The sequence below is a fragment of the Brachycentrus maculatus genome, unplaced genomic scaffold, assembly GCF_059751285.1.
Source record: "Brachycentrus maculatus isolate JH-2025_06_01 unplaced genomic scaffold, ASM5975128v1 h1tg000082l, whole genome shotgun sequence".
Classification (NCBI taxonomy): domain Eukaryota; kingdom Metazoa; phylum Arthropoda; class Insecta; order Trichoptera; family Brachycentridae; genus Brachycentrus; species Brachycentrus maculatus.
Genome location: NW_028280836.1, coordinates 161,473 through 175,662, shown reverse-complemented (window position 1 = coordinate 175,662; position 14,190 = coordinate 161,473). Strand labels below are relative to the sequence as shown.

Genomic DNA, 14,190 nt, shown 5'->3' with positions numbered 1-14,190 from the left:
TTGAATAAGCATCTTCGTACGCAATAACTTTTCACCTACATATCTCTTATAGTAAACGTGGCCATATGTTTTAATAATTTCTGAATAGTTAAGATAACAATCGAATATTTCGGGAATAGTACTCTGCCCTCTCAGGCATCGATACATCTGAACATCTGAGGAGCAGAAATATATTGCCATAATTTATTAACTAAACATTTTGCACTCATTTTGCCGCAATGCGTTTCGCACTTTTTCTCGAACCACGTGCTCGAGGCGATCGCATTTGAATACGGAAGAGGAGGGTGACTTTCGTATTTGTAAATAATATATTACGTTTTTTCTCGCGAAATTCTTCCGGACGCCGAACTCGCTTCGATCCCAATTTGGACCGAAATTACTGCCGCCTCGCGTGACCTGGTACCCTATGCTCGAAAAAATTAAAACTATGCCGCATTCGTCTCATCTCGAATAAATAACTTGAACGAAATATTAAACTATGTACGAACTCCGATTTTTTTAAAGTGTATTTTTCACTCTTATATTTATTCAATATTACATTGGACTGGTAGTACCCGAAGCGGGGGTATTTGGTCTCTGATCATCTTTACTTCATATGTTGATGATTGATTTTAAACAGCGTTTATATGATGCAGTGACGTAGGGACCACCGGGTGTGGATAATGGTTTGAAAAAGAATAATTTTGAAGCATTCGCCGAAAATGTTAAATCGTTGATATTTTACAAGCCTGAGTAACTTAATAGCCTACACAGAATGAGCAGATAATAAAAAATGTTAAAAATAATTATTATTATGTTAGTAGAAAAAAGCAGAGAAAGATCGAGGAAAATTTGGCGTGTTTAAGTGTTGAAAGTGGTCAGGCCAAGAGTTGAAATAATCGACACGTTTGTACGAAGAGATTCATGAATGTGGAAGAGGCAAAGATTGTATAGACAAATTGGTGTGGGGTTTTATTGTATCTGCCTACATGATGGGAAAGCGGCGTAATGGTTAGATTGTTAGTTTGTTGCTATAATATTATCATGTAGTTTTAGAAATACCAAATATTCAATCAATTTCCTTCGAAAACTGAGATAAAACGGCTCCCAATATAAAAATATTTTTGAAAAATATAAAATTTTGTACAAAACATGAATGCATGGTATTATTTTTATTTTCTCAATTCATTTGAAATATTTAATGAAATAAAGGTAATTTATTATATTTTAAGAATGAAAATTTCTTAGGGTGTCAAGCATCTAAATGTTTTAAATAAAGCGGTGAGTGATTCTATAATTTTGATTTTGTTGATCTACTTTTTAGTGAGGCACGACATTTTTGAAATACAAACACAAAACTAATCTCAACTCAAGAATACCACCTTTTCACGTCATTTGAGATGAAAATTTAAAAAACATTGAAAAAAGACGAATGTGACGACATTTTGCATGATCGGGACACCTGACTCGCGTATTCCGTACATTTGTATGTTTGCGCGTGAATGAAAAATTAATATATTTCATTTCCGGGGAGTTTTTCACCTCGACACACTCTTTGACAAATATACAAAATATCGAATTTATGCTAGGAAGGATATTGAAAGTACGCCGAAGAAATTTCACGAATCCGTCAAAGAAACATCAGCGAATCTCAAATACATAAGACGGAGTATTCAAATGAATAATATTTTATGGAAAGTAAAGAATTTCTTTTACGAATAATTCGGATTATCCATTTTTTAATATATTACATCCGCGCGTATACAAACTATATCTTTTTATAGGCCATCTTTTAAAGGGTGGTATTATCATATATCATGATTTCCTGGTTTATTTATTTACACACCCTACACGAGTCAATTTTTAATCAATATTTATATTTAAAAAAAATAAAGAATTTTAGAAGAGAATTTAACTTTTTTCCTGTTCATAATGGTTTTTAACCTTAAGATAACTTTATAAAAATAAACAAATTTTAGATGAGGCCTTATACAACAAACCCCTTCTATTAATTAAAAGAGGAGGATTGCTGTGTTTGTTTATATATTTTTTTATATGGTACAATTTCAATACCTAGCGACTTATAAGTTCTTATTTCTTGAATGTTTTTCTCAAATACTGTGTGGCACATTTTATGAACTATATAAAATAAAATAACTTTGTTTTAACCACTTTTTATTGGTACACTTTATTCAACCGGTTTCGACAAGAACCTTGTCATCATCAGGGTTTATGTGCTAAATTCTAAAAAATTGAAACACTCATAGTATTCGCTACGCAATGCACAATAAAAACAACATTTAGGAGTTTTTTAATCATATTTTCATATGGTGTAAGGAATGCGTGGTAGTTCTTGGTAAGGAAACGGTAATTAACTATGAGTATTTCAATGTTTAAGAATTAAGTACATAAACCCTGATGATGACAAGGTTCTTGTCGAAACCGGTTGGATAAAGTGTACCAATAAAAAGTGGTTAAAACAAAGTTGTTTCATTTTATAAAGTTTATTAGTTCTTAAGCTAAAAATTAAATAAAATGTAAAAAATAGATATGACATAAATACTTGAAACTATATCCAGATGCCAAAGGAAGCAAAGTAATAAAACTTGATGTTATTATATATATGATTTTAAAATTTCTGCACCGAATTGGGCACATATTTGAACATTTTCGTATCCAATAATAAAGGCAAACATCTCTAGTCTGATTCATTAGTCAATTCCGGAGATATTGGATTTGAATACAATAGCAGTGAGAGATATTGTCAAACTAATTCTAGGTCACGTCTTGTTTCGCTCGCTCGCATACGGAGCGAGGGGGGAGGAAAAGGGATAGACGTACCTATCGGGGATGCTATGAGCGGTGTAACGTTACAGGACTACGTATGTGGGTATGTACAGGAGGTGTGTTAATCCAAATAACAAACAAACCGCACGGAATCAGGATGTATAATATGATATAGTAAGACATCCTGTGGCTTTCTATTATAGTTTGCGGCCAAAACCTATTTTGGCGGCATCAAATGGATTCGTCTTAAAATTGGAGATTTCAGGAATATTCCCTCGTTGTTTCACGCATTCACAAAACGTGTTAAATTTTGACAGTCTAAAACTTCCCAGTCCAAATCAAATGAGATCTATTAGTTCCTCACCTTCCCGCGTCACTACCCTTATCCATTTACAACATTTTGAGTGTGTCCAAATACTTGTTCACAAATCTGGATTATCTCTACTTCTAACTGGAGCTATTTTTTTCAATTTGACGTCTCAACACAACGATGAAGAAGAACATAACTAACCCGCTTCCCCGCAGGGGTAGGCAGAGAAAATAGAACGCCACATCACTCTGTCTTTGCAAACATTCTTCGCCTCTTCCACGTTCATGCATCTCCTCATACACACCCGCCGATTGTTACGACTCCTAACCTGACCACTTTCAAGTATTTGGCATACCTGATCGTGCCATGTTTTTCTCGGTCTTCCTCTGCTCCTTTTCCCACTTACATTCGCCTCATAAATTTGTTTTACCGTTCTTTCTTCACACATTCGTTCTACATGTCCAAACCATCTCAAAACACCTTTCTTAATTTTATCGATAATGCGTATCTCAGCTTTGCATTCCTTCCTTATTTCACTATTCGCACATCTATCATACGAAGAAGAACATAAGTATTGGTATTTGCAGGGCTTTTGACCTGTCATTGGCTGATTTATTTCCAAAACGTAAATATATATTTACCAATATACGCTTAAATCCAACAGTCAAACTTACATCGTAAATGCGAACTCGTATGAGTTTATAAATGCTTATACTTGCTTATAAACACAAATTTGTAAAGCGGATTGATAAATGTTATTTTAAAACTAAAAATAAACATTTCTTTTCTCTGCCTACCCCTGTGGTAAAGCGCCGTGCTTGTGGTTTGTTCAGCACAGTCTTACGCACTGATGTCTAAAGTACTAACCACAATTTAAAACGTCTCTTTAAATTTCAGCTAGTAATATTTTCAATTTTTATTTTCAATTTGAAGTTATTAAACGTCAAATCCACGGCATTACTAAACCACGAGCCTTGTAAAATGTCAGCTTTGAATGACTTCCACTTTCCACTTTCTAATATTTATTTAATGTTACTCTGGACTGGCCCCTGAAGCGCAGAAGTGATGCCTTATATAATTAACGATCAAGATAACATTGCGTCAATACAATGCAGTGCCCTATGCACCATTGGGTGCAGATAAGGGTTAGAGAGAGAGAGAGAGAAATTACTTCCAGTCTTGACCTCATTTCAGGACTTCTTCGGCACCCAAGTCCGGGCGCACTCTCTTAACGCATTACTTACCATACATTGACTTCTATCCGCACTAGATGGTGTATAGGGCACTTCACCAACTCGATCGACAATCACACGAAGGTAAGGTGGTCAGTCCCGTCGAATTCATGGATATGAGAGTAGAACGAGCCTGTTGGGATACAGATGAACTGAGTGAAGGAGCTCAGCATGAAGGTCATAACTTCTATACGGGATTTGAAAAATATACGGTAGAATATGCAATAGCTTAATGGTATACTTAATTGAATTAAATTTTTTTTTTATATATTTTTCTCGTAGGTGTTTCAGCTTGCGATAAACTATCTATTGTTTATATACGAAAGAAGATGGAAGTCTGAGCATCCCAGGGCTGACGATCTGACATTTGATTATCTTAAATATATTTTTTTTAATGATTACGGAAACTTTTGTTTTTATACCACTATTATTAATGTCTTCTAGTTTCGGAAGCTAAACTTCTATAGTCAGGTCTGAATAATAACTAAAATATATATAATAAAAAAACTGTTCAGTCAAGGGGGCGGAGTTAGAAAATAAAGGAAAAATGGAGAGCAAAGGTGAAGAATTTCGAAACAATATATTATTTAATAAATTAATATTAGAAAGCAGGTTTTTGGATTTCTACATTTTCTAAATAATTCATAATTAGGCCTTTATGTGGTACAAGGTGTAATAATTTAAATATTTTTTTATACTCGTACTTGTGTATAATTAATCATTCTGACCGTTATTAAACTTCCATTTTGATTTACAACATTATGAGTATGTCCAAATGCTTATTAACAAATCCGGATTATCTCCAATTATGGGAGTTATTTTTCATATTATTTTCCGATATCTCAACACATTCTTCTTCATCTTTGTTGAGATGTCCATATTGATTCATTTTAGAAAGATGTATGTATATATGCACTGTTGATAGATTCTATTTTTACGTTTCAGTTGTGTGTATGTGTGTGTGTGTGTGTGTGTGTGTGTGTGTGTGTGTGTTTGTGTGTGTGTGTGTGTGTGTGTGTGTGTGTGTGTGTGTGTGTGTGTGTGTGTGTGTGTGTGTGTGTGTGTGTGTGTATGTAAATATGTAATGACCTTGGAATATTTTCACATTTATTGAAAGGAATAAATTTTAGTGAATAATTATTTTTTTTAAATGTCGTCAATAATATTTTTAAAAGCGCAGAATTTTTCATTTACGAGTACACTTGTATGAGCTCAATATTAGTGGTAACACACGCAAGTCGTGTTTATATAAAATAATCCAAAAAATTACACTCATACAAGAAAAAAATGGATATTTTGTTTGTATGTATGTATTAGTCTAGATTTATAAATGCTTTGTGCTTGGTGTAATATACGTATAAATCAAACAAAATGTTCAACAAACAGGCATAAACTTAAATTTGATACTGATGGCGTAAATGCGTATTGTACTCGGATTTTGTAATGGGTCGACTTTGTCGGGATCAACTTTTCAGGGGAAAGTCTGACCAGCATTTTGAGCAACCGAGAAAACTTTTCCGCCCAACAAAAGTCAAGTAAATATTAGTCTCAAAAGGTATTAAGAATATACAATAATAGGTTTACTTTCAGACATTCACGTTGTTTATATTTGTACCGTTTTAACGTTTATTACTTCGGCTTTTGGTATTTAAAGCCGGCTGAAATTCCTTCAGCGGCGCTGCGGGCCAAATTATTATTATTTCTAGAAAATTATTTTCACAAAACACAAGAATTTCTTCAGGACGGGTCGTAATTATTAATTCTTATTCCGGACTTACAATTTCGCTTATCATCTAGGATTCCTGAAATTTGTGTAAAAATCTAAATTCCCTGAAAATTATTTTTCGCAAGTGTCTTTGACATTTAAATATCAGAGTTACATTAAAATACTAATTTGGATTTTCTGCTAAAGGTCGTAACGCTAATTTGTTTTTGGAAACAAATTACTCTTGTTTCGTGTTTTTTTTTTCTTTTTAAATCGTTTATGAAAACGATTTGATCCAAAAAAACCTGAATTCTAATAATAATTTATTAAATAATATATTGTTTCAAAATTCTTCACCATTGCTTTCCATTTTTCCTTTGTTTTCAAACTCCGTCCCTTGACTAACCCCTTCCCCTTACTTTCCTCTCTCATTATTTATAGAACAATTTTATATTTTATATTTTAGTTATTATACAGACCTGAATGATGGAAGTTTAACTTCTGAAACATGTAGTCTATAATAAAACTCAAGTGGTAAAAAACTAAGTGTTTTCTTTAATCATTTTAAACAAGATTAGTTTAAAGAACTACAGTTGTTCTCATTAACAGAAGAAAATAAAAATTAGATCTCCAAACTAGTATTTTTTTACATCAATTTCTGAAATGTTTTATTGCACAAGTGTCTTCTATTTATTTACAACATTTTGAGTGTCCAAATACTTATTCACAAAATCTGGATTATTACCAATTACAAGAGTAATTTTCATTTTATTTTTTGACATCTCATCAAAGATGAAGAAGAATATGGAAGTCTTGGCATTTACGGGGCTAACGACCGTCATAAGCTGGTTTAAGTGACCACTTTACACACGTATAACATTCACCAATTCTACCCATTATTGACAACCACACTACTTAAATTCTTGAATCACTAAAATTTCAATAGAGACATCTATTGGCGAGATGAAAAGAAGCTTTTTATTGAGCAGAAACTCTTTTATTAGTATGTGAGGTCCGAATCCTGGATTATAATCACACACATGAGAAACGCTTATAATTTTCGTTTATATTATTTAAGCTTATAATTTGACTAGACAATTTATTTACAACATTTTGAGTATGTCCAAATACTTGTTCACAAAATCTTGCTTCCGAAACTAGTCGCCATAATAAAATAAACTCAAGTGGTAAAAAACAAGTATTTTCCTTTTACAATTTCATCATGTCTTACCGTAAAGTGAATGCCGAAACAATGAATAAAGTAAATGATGAGTTGTAGACTTGGAAAATCAGCGACTATAACTTAAGTTTAAATTTTAAGAAAAGACTTAAGTCATTTTCCGTAACAAAGTACACCTTTACTACACAGAAAGTTCCCCGGAGGCAGCATCCACGGTTGCCGTATAAGCATAAATAATTCTGAGTAATTTACGTGTGCATAGCATTATAATGCAGTTGCGCACATAAAGTAGACATGTTTATGAATAATTGCACTCTTGTGCAGAGTAGGGGGGACACAACCACCCGTTTTACACGACATTTTAATATCAATTTCACGGCCACTGGAGACTTATGTTCCGCCCGTTTCAGAGCCATTGTGCCGCGTCATGTCGGCTCTAACATTTAACTGACGTTTCAGACATGTTAAGGGTGTACTCGCAAATACACGATTCAGTACGCGAACGGCTACGCTAGGAGCCAAAGGTGTATTTTTTGTTGATTTCGCATTAATTTTGTGGAAATTCTATGATTATTTAAAAAATTTAACACTTGTATAATACCACTTATTCAGTTTTTGTACTCACCTGTTGATGATAATAACTTCAGTTTTCGAAACTAGTCGTGCGTAATAAAATAAATCTCTATAAGTGGTAATAAACAAGTGATTAATTTTTAAATTAATGAGCCACACGTGTGTCCGCGCACAATTTTTAAAATTATATATTAGAATTATTTTTTTTAGAATACACACATATTTAACAACCATTATTGCCATTTTTTTAGCTTCTTACCTTTCAATAACTCTTTTTTTTTCAAAACCATATATTTATTTCTTTGAAAAATGTAATTTTTCAATTCAAAAAGATCAATTATGTTAAATGTTACCTAGGTTTAAAGAAAATTAAGTTGCGGGCTATCGATTATCTCGCCTTGAACAATTTACTTATTTATTGTTTCAGCATTATCTTTGTGGTAGAACTTGACTGCAAATAAAACACTTGTTTTTAACCACTGAAGTATTATATTTTGTTACGACTTGCTCTGCTTCTATTACCAACCACATTCGCCCTACTAAATTTATTTTTTCATTCTCTCTTTACTCGTTCTATCCACATGTCCAAACCATCTCAACACACCTTTCTTCATTTTGTCGATAATGCTTACCTTAACCTTGCATTTTTTGCTTATTTCACCATTCGAACATCCGTCATATTGATGTTTTACTGCACATTTATTTGAGAGATCACATTCTTACTGCATTAAGTATACTTTCATCCTTCTTTTGCTAACTCCGTTTTTCACTTTTATACATATGATTCACTTTAGCTTTTGGTGTTTTGATTTTATTCAGGTGGTATCATTTGATTATATTTGCTTTAACTGATTCTAATGCACCATTCACTCTGTTTCCAGCATATTCCCGGCACTTTCTTTAACAATCTTTCCACCCCTAGAAATCACAATCTGAATTTGATAATATACATTCATAGAATATTCAACAAATACGTCTCATTTTGGAAGAACATTTCCCTTCTCGAATGTACTCGTAAGTAAGTTTACTTTTGTTGAATGGAGCTCTCCAATATTGTTTCAATGCTGTAGCGTATTTTTCCTTGAGCTAAAAGCTTTTCCTAATATCGCCATTTGCAATAAAATTGCATCTCCATTGCATCGGAAGACATTTCCTGTTAAAGTTTTAACGTCTTCCAATTCCCAAATATTGAGGAAATCATTTCATTTTATAAGCTGACGAGGAGTCTTTTTACCGTTCGACAGCAAAAGTCCCGCTGAAGAAAAATAAACCACATGAAGAGATATTTTTAAATCATTATTTTATTGAAACATTTTGTTTTCTATTATATTAAATTACTAACTGTAACCCAACCATGGGTTTGCGAGACTCAGGCTGGTCAAATAGAAAAGAAAAAAATATAAATTAAAAAAAAACACGCTCATATTCAAATACAACGTCGTGTAATGTTTCAAAGCAATCAGCGAATAACTTTTATCAGAAAGATTAAAGATTTTGAACCACCCCCTATCAAGGGCTTTTCAGCTGGTCGTATCGAATAACGAAACGTCTACAAAAATCATAGCATCCGTTTCATTATCAATTTTTTTTATTTATTTGAATATGTTTCATCTACTAGCAAGGAACTAAAATGGCTTCACTTCAACCAGCGCATAAATCTTCAATCTCTCACGCTACTTTATAATATTCTTCACTACCCCAATGCGCCTTAATATCTTGGTGAAAACTTTATATACCTCTCAGATCATGGTTTATCTCTTCGTTCTTTCCTAAGAAAGGACACTTTCCATTCCTCGCCATAACACATCATTCTTCAGTGAATCTTTCACTGTTTCACTGGCCAGACTATGGAATGAATTACCTCTCATTTTAAAAAATGCACCCTCCCTTATTACCTTTAAAAAACGTCTGAGACATTACTATCCTATCATTAGAATCCTAACTGTCCGTCAAACCTCCTCCCTTTGTTTTTCCCTCTATCTTCATCTCTAAACTCCCTTTTTTCTTTGCCTTCCTTATTATCATCAATTTTTAATTAACATTTTTATAAATTTTCTAGTACTATCTGCCCTCTGATTGCCAACAGCTATAAACGGTTTCCATCGTTTTGACCAATATCACTAGTCTGTTTTTGGTTAGTTGTAAGATATTGCGTTTTAGCAATAAGCCCGCCAATGTGCATCTTTCTGTACATGATGTTTGAATAAATAAACAAAATAATGAACCATTATTTTGCAATTTCCCACCTAAGAGTATAATAACGTTTGGATATTGTATGAAAGAGAGGGGGTGCTCCGTGCACCTTGTTGTACATTGCACATACTGCAAATTTTCTTATCAAAGTTTCCAGATAGCTTACTGCAGTGTGCTAAGTAATACATTATAATATTGCACTGATGCAGCCTTGCACACAACTCGGAGCAACGAGATTCCTTAATTAATTAAAATCTTACAGGTTTATATACATACTCCTACGTACATGTGTAGACAAAATTTGATCAAAATAATACTAAATAACTATCACGCTGCTTCGCCGCAGGGGTAGGCAGAGAGAATAGAAAGCCATACCAATCTGTTTTTGCAAATAATCTTCGGTTCTTTCATATGCATAGGTGTGAAGAAGACTTTTCTTATGCATAGGTGTGAAGAACTGTAATTGGTACTCATGATTTTTCACTCACTCAAAACAAAATACCCCCCAACTAATTCGACTCCTTATTTGATCATTTTAGGTATTCAAAACGCTTGATGATGGGCAAGTTTTCTTCAGTCTTCCTCTGCTTTATTTTCATTTGAATTCGCCTCATACATTTGTTTCGTCCTTTCTTCATTCATTCGATTCGCATGCACAAATCATTTCAACACACATTTCTTAAATTTAACGCCATTTTTATATCAGCCTTGCATTCTTTCCTTATATTGCCATTAGAACATTCATTCTACATCGTTTTGCCGCTCATTCATCTGAAAAATCACATTTCGACTACATTCAGTCTACTTTTATCCTTCTTTGTCCACTCAATTCGATATTTAGATACATAAGAGTTAAAACCGTGACATCGTTGTGTACTGACAGTTTAGCTTTCGCTGATAGCATAGCTTTTGCATAAATATAGTGTAGTACATTTGATGGTACTTACTGATTTTACAAAGGTATCTTTATTTAGAAGTAAGAATTTAAGATTTTTAATGACATTTCTCGGTAGAACTGCATTTCATAGAATAAAATAACAACTATGTAATTTTTTCCACATTTATTTTATTTGACCAGCAACTGGGTTTTGTCGTAACCGATCAGTCTAATGATGTCGGTTACGACGAAACCCGGTTGCTGGTCAAATAATATTCATGCGGAAAAAATTACATAGTTGTTATTTTATTCTAACAGTTAGAACAATATGTCTGAACATGTTAAAACAAGTCAGTCCTGAAGACTTGACGTTTTGAGCTTATGATCGTTTACCAATCAAAATTATTGTTTATTCAATTACCCAAAGGAATTGAATTAAAATAAAATTATTTTTTTCATTAAAGTGCCTTTAGAGGTTTAACTCTGAATTCTGTAACTTAACCTGAAGTTAAAAATAAGTTTTGAGTGAGTGGAAGTTTTTGGTAAGGGAATGTAATTAATTATGAGTATTTTAATGGTTTTTAATGTTTTAGAATTTAATAAACCCTGATGATGACAAGGTTCTTGTCGAAACCGGTAGGTTAAAGTGTACTAATAATAAAAAAGCGGTTAAAACAAAGTTGTTTAATTTTATAAAGTAAACTAAAATCGTTAAACTTTGCAAATGGTTAAAAGTAAACCGAAAATGAATTCTTTTAAATGGAAAATCCTCTGATGGAAGCTTCGAGCTCTTAGAATATTATGAAAATTAGCTGCTCAGGTCGTCAAAGTAAGCCGAATGCTCCTATTTACTATTTGATGAATGTCGCAACGGTCTAATTGGGAAATTCTGCGGGTGTTGGTCTACGGAAGGGGTCCTCAACCAAAGGTCATAGAAAGAATTTCAACAAAAATACAAATTCTTTTCACTAGCCTAACAAGTAAAACTCAAATTATACATTAATAGATATTACCACAAAATGACTTCCGAATCAATAAAAGGAAAGATACGGATGTCTGGAAATGAAGCTTACTCAAATCAACTATAGATTTCATATGTACAAAAAGTGTCATGAGATTAATGATATATGTAGAAGTTCCAAAAATTTGTCGATCAAGGGTAGAGTGGTAAATGTTACACTTGTGCAGGTGATCACCTAACCAGCACATGAAAAGTCATAAGTTCTAAAAATACCCAGACTTCCATATTCTTCTTCAGCTATGTTTAGATGACATAAATGTAAAAAAGTGGAAAAACCCACATTTCTTAACAAGTATTTAGACACATTCAAAAAGTTGTGTATATCATTTATATTCAAACGAATCCTGGTTCAAAATTTGAGTAGTGTGGTTGTCAATCATGGGTAGAATGATGAATGTTACGCATGTATTAATTAAGTGATCACTTAAGACAGCCTTTGAAAGGTCACTGTACCCCTGTAAATACACAGACTCCGATATTCTTCTTCGCCTTTATTAAGATGTCAAAATGTATTTACGGTATTAAATATGTAAATTGAATATATCGCTCACTCCTTTCAATAACGTCATATATCAAAAATTGACAATTTTGTTTTCGGAATGCCCAGAAAATGTACTATTTCCCAGCAAAAGCGGCATATTTTTAACTTAATATTAACCCGCCACAGGGCATAAAAAGGATTTTTTTTTGCATTATGAAGAAAGGGTTTGTTTTTTTTTAATTTGCTAAATATTTTTGAAATGGAGAAAAATCTTCATAATAAAAAGTTCAATAAGTGGCTTGATATTTATTTTAAATATATTTCATTATATTCTTTAACGCGTCCGCCTCCGTAGTGTAATGGTCAGCATGCTCGTCTACCGTTCTAGAGGTCCCGGGTTCGATTCCCAGGGGGGTTTAATAAATATAAGTGATTTTTTCACTGTAATATTTATTCAATATTATACTGGACTGGTACCTGAAGTGGAGGGCTGATCACCTTTCCTTCATGTGTAATCGATCGACATAACACTGCGTTTATATGAAGCAGTGCCCTATGCACCATTGGGGTGCGGTAAGGGATTTTTATTTTATTATTATATTCTTTAACTTTAAAAACGATCTCCTGAAAAATCAAGTTTTTTGATATATGACGTTGTTGAAAGGAGTGAGCGATATGTCAAATTGGAGTTCTGAAGAACAAGCAATAAACTAAAAATATTTTTTTTGTCCAAAAGTGCTTTTAAAATGGTTGGTGACCCCCAGTCCTCGTACAGCGCGCTGTCGACAAATATTTCCGAACTGGGCGAATCCTTCTGTACGGAATATTAGCGGACTTGCTAATGGGTATTGGTGCCGAAAGCTGCCGGAACGGTGCTCCCATTCACGGGGATATTTTAATTGAGACCAAATCCTACACATGGAACTTGCACAGGAGAAAATCTGCTCTTTGGTGAATGCACATGCGAAACCACTAACTCTTACCATCCCCACAAATTGATGCAAATTTTGATATTAGTATTTTATTTAATATAGAATAAAAATATGCGCTTTCTTTTTCATTTACCCAGATTGAAAGACTAGGAACAGATTTTTTTAATAAAATTTACTCCAGATATAATAGCCTTTTAATTTATTATTCAACTTGAAACCCTTATCCGCATCCAATGGTGCATAGGGTACTGCATTATAAAACGCAGTGTTATCATGAACGTTAACACATGAAGGAAAGGTAATCAGCCCTCCGCTTTAATAGTATTAATCAGTCTTGATAAATAAGCGGTAAGTATATAAAATATTCCTAGTATTTAAAATAATTCGAAAAGAAAATAATAAACAGTTTATGAAGGTCTCTGAGAAATAAAAAGCTTACTCGACTCAACCATAGATGATGCCGAAAACTCACGTGTGTAACGATGTGTAGAACGATGAATGATAAGGAGAGTGATACCTATGGTAGTCTATATCGCTCACTCCTTTCAAGAACGTCATAAACCAAAAATCGTCAATTTTCAGTTGTGCATGTTTTCGGAATGCCCAGAAAATGTACTATATCCCAGCAAAAGAAGCATATTTTAAACTTAATGTTTACCCGCTACAGGGCAGAAAGTGTTGTTATTGCATTTTGAAGAAAATGTATGTTTTAATTATTTTTTTAAATATACTAAATATTTTTCGAATGGAGAAAAAACCTTCAGGTTTTACCTTAAAAGATCTGTTGCACAGTAAAAAGTTCGATGAGTGGCTTGATGTTTTTTTTAATACATTGTATTATATTTTTAAACTTTAAAAACATTCTCCTGAAAAATCAAGTTTTTTTATTTATGACTTTCTTGAAAGGAGTGAGCAATATG

At 33.0% G+C, this 14,190-nt stretch overlaps 1 protein-coding gene across 1 annotated transcript in view; it reads right to left on the bottom strand.

Moving 5' to 3' along the window:
- LOC148310939 (uncharacterized) overlaps window positions 1-14,190 on the bottom strand; it is a 98,810-nt gene that overhangs the window by 50,782 nt on the left and 33,838 nt on the right. The window lies entirely within an intron of this gene.